We start from the raw sequence: 3836 nt of genomic DNA on the forward strand, positions 1-3836 counted from the left end.
GTAGGAAAGATGGAGAGATCCACATTTCCCACTGCTCCTTAAGCAAACCTTCAACTAAGTTTACTGTGCTCCACTCCCGTGTGGCTTCCCCGACTTGAGAAGTACCCGATGCACCAAATCTATGTCCACCTGGGGGTAGAGTTTGGCTGTGGCAGGAGTTGGCTTGCTTCTTTCGGTTTTCACAACCCAGCCACCACCTCCACCTCCACCACCACTAGCTCAAGCATATTTAGCTTTCTCTGTTCTGTCAATTAAGATACTTCTTAGTTATCCTCCATTCTCTGTCTCTCTCCCCTTCCTTTTATTTTTATTTAGTTATTTATTTTTATATTTGAAATGACCATTTTTAATTAACCTATTGAGAATTTTAAAACTAAGGTTCACATTTTCAATTCAACAAGTCTGTGGGTTAGTTTGCTTTTTGGTTTGTTTGTTGGTTTTGGAGTGGAGGTAGGGACTAAAATCAAAACACATTACTTCCAGAGCTGACAATAATATTGTAATATACAAGTCAACCTTCAAATTCCAGATTTGCTTTTTTCAGCCATGCCTTCATTTTGTTAACAAAAGTGGCCTCCTGTGTGTTTCTAACAAGCCCATTTATAACACCTTCAACAGAGAGGAATGATAATTTCTCCCAAGTTCAGTTGGTATGGGTTGGGGAGTGGGCACCATGTAGAGCTAATGGGAGCACTGTCCCGTGGTGTGAAAGTGCAGTTTCTCAAATCACCAGCACCTTCTCTCAATGCCACCTCCCCCAACACAGTAGAGTTTCATTCATAATTTGGATTTTTAAACCAGAAGGTTGTTTTGGTCAATCCAAAATAACCCAAAGAGCTTGCTAAAGTTACATCAATAAGTAGCTTTTTATAGAAGGACTGAAAGAATTAAATAGAAGGCACAGTAACACTGTAAAGCTTTTTCAGATCATGATCATCCTTTTGTGTGTATATATGGAACCCAAACTTTCTTTTTTGTTGTTAAAAATGTCTGATGAACAATCAAAAAATCCTTATTTGCCCTCTTTCCCTTTAGTTTTTCTGTATACCATCTCTCGAAAACTGGCCAGAATCTTGTTTTCTCTCTTTCGTCTCTCTTCTTGGTTAAAGGATGCAAGGGCTCTCTTCTCCTCAGCACTATAGATCTGGTTCTCTTTTCGCAGTCGCACAGCCTCCATTCGGCGATGCCTGCTACCACTCATTATGTAACCCGAGCATTCAAATGATGCAATTTCTTCACATGTCAAGCCAATTTCATCTCTTCGTGGGATACGTTTTCCAGCTTTTACATATTCAGCCATAGCTACACCTTCACCAGGTAACACAGCATGGTCATAGTTCAAAGGTTTATCATCCTGAGAAGCAAGTGTTTTGGGAGCCTCTGGGCCAATCAAATCTCAGGGTTCTTCAGGCTTTGATCGATCCTTCCAGGGATTCTCCAGAAACTCTTCTTGGGACTCTTTAGAACTTGAATCACTGGAATCTTTTCTGCTCTTCTTAGACTTCTTTTTCTTATATTTCTTCAATCTGCGTTTCTTCTTCTTTTCCTTTTTCTTGGCTTTCTTTGCTCTCCTTTTTGTATCTTCATCACTGGAGTCTGTTTCAGAATCAGAGTCACTGTCACTATCGTCAGAATACTTCTTGTGTTTTCTTTTAGATGATTTTTTTCTTCCTCCTTTTCCTGGATCTTTCTTTTGAATGACTAGACTTCTTCTTCTTCTTCTTTTCTTCTTCTGAAGTAGAAGCTGAAGTGGTGCTTTTCTTTGGCTCTTCATCCTCTACTGGTGTATGTTCATCAGAGTCTGGTTCTGGATTCTTTGCAGAAAGTCCCCATACTTCAGGGGGATCTTTTTCTGGATCTTTCTTTTGAATGACTAGACTTCTTCTTCTTCTTCTTTTCTTCTTCTGAAGTAGAAGCTGAAGTGGTGCTTTTCTTTGGCTCTTCATCCTCTACTGGTGTATGTTCATCAGAGTCTGGTTCTGGATTCTTTGCAGAAAGTCCCCATACTTCAGGAGCTCCCAATTCTCCAATCCTCTCTCTCTCACTTAATCTCTTCTGTCGCAGGCTCTCTTCCCTCTCCTTGTCCAGGAGGCTAGGCCATGGCTTGTCGCTACCGTAGGGGCGTGAGTAGCTGCCGTAATAGGTGGACGAGGAGGCCGAAGCGAAAGGGGCGCCCGGCGGTGCGGAGGGCCGCTCTCGAGAGCGTGACCGTGAGCGGAAACGGTAGGACTGGTTTTGGGAGCCTTGGCTGGGGCCACTCAGTTGATGGCTAAGGCCATTCCGGTCCCCGGACTGACAGCAAGAGTGCGAGCGAGAACGGCAGCCCCGCGGGAAGCGAGAGGATTTGCTGGGCTTAGGGCTTTTCGACGAACTGCGACACTTCCCCCTGGAGCCCAAGGCCTCCCACTCCGGGCTGCGGGAGCCAGACACCAGAGCCATAGCTGTTGCTGGGTCTCTGAAGCCGTGGGAGAAGGGGTCGCTCTCGCGAGCTGGGAAGATCTCCGTTGCCTTCGCTCCCGGGCCCAGCAGCCACGACACCCTCCCCTTCCTTTTATTTTGTGTATTTCTATTACTTCGATGGGATATAAAAATCATCAAAAATAATGATAGCAATACTGGTCGTGTGCCACTTTCTAAAAATCTTCCACGGCAGGGAGTGGCCGGGAGTCAGGAAAAACAGAAACAAAGGTGTCATAGTGTGTTCGGGCTGCTGTAACAAAGTAGCGTAGACCAGGTGGCTTATAAACAACTGAAATTTCTCACAGTTTTCGAGGCAGAAGCCCAGGATCAGGGTATCAGCATGGTCAGGTTCCGGTGAAGGCCCTTTTCTGGTTGCCAATTTCTTGTTGTATCCTCACCTGGTAGAAGAGTCTAGGGAGCTCTGAGGGGTCTTTTTTGTAAAGCCACTAACACCATTCAGAAGAGCTCCACCCTCATGACCTAAGCACCTCCCAAAGGCCCTGCCTCCTAATTCCATCATTTGGCCTTTGGAATTTTAACATATGAAATTTTGGGATGCGCAAATATTCAGACCAAAGCAGAAGGGTAGTGGATTTTATGGTCTGATGGTATGCACATTGAAAGATATTCTCCTGTGGGTGCTGGGGAAAAGGAAAGAGCGATAATTCAGCAATAAGCATTGAGGATGACACTGAACCTTCCCCCAGACCCTGTGGTACTTGGGCTATGAGAGAGAAGGGCAGGCACCATTCAAAGGGGTCCCAAGAAGCAATCTCCCTGGAGCAGGTCAAGGTGCCAGTGAGTCTAAGAGGTGAAGGAAATCTAAAAGAAGAGGTTGAGGATATAAGGAATTTTGTTGATGTCAGATGGAGTATTCCCGAAAGCATGATAGAAAGGTTTGGGAGCTTGGTAAAGAGTGGCAATTTGTTAGGTTATGGATGTACAGAGCCCTATGAGGAAATGTTGCAGTGTTAATGGATGACCTGGGTGGCTGAGATAGTGATGGGTGTTTAAGAATGAAAGGATTTGTCCTGGTGGCTGAGGGAAAGGTAAGTAATTAGTTCTAACTACAGCATCCTTCTCAGGCCTGGTCTCTTGTGCTGTTGCAATTGGTGGGACGGGTGGTGTGGCTACAAGGACTAAGCCAAGAGCAGCAGGGCCCTGGCAGGGGTGGGGGAGGGCCTTATGCTCAGGTGCACATTGGGCTCCAGGGGCCTCCTTTTTAGACTGAAGTAAGTGGTGTGGTTTCCCCAACCTCAGCACAAACTCTGAGGCCTTCATTCACTCACTGAGACCTGGATCTGCCATGGATGATATGCATAACCCCAGAGAGTAGGGCTGGGCCTCATTTCCCTCACCTACAAAAGGAGGACATT

The 3836-nt window shown here is 45.5% G+C and overlaps 1 pseudogene; it reads right to left on the reverse strand.

Moving 5' to 3' along the window:
• Positions 1-1012: 1012 nt before the first annotated feature.
• Positions 1013-2439, reverse strand: LOC131764351 (NF-kappa-B-activating protein-like; annotated as a pseudogene).
• Between the last annotated feature and the right edge of the window lie 1397 nt (positions 2440-3836).

Source organism: Kogia breviceps, chromosome 10 (assembly GCF_026419965.1).
Source record: "Kogia breviceps isolate mKogBre1 chromosome 10, mKogBre1 haplotype 1, whole genome shotgun sequence".
Lineage (NCBI taxonomy): Eukaryota > Metazoa > Chordata > Mammalia > Artiodactyla > Physeteridae > Kogia > Kogia breviceps.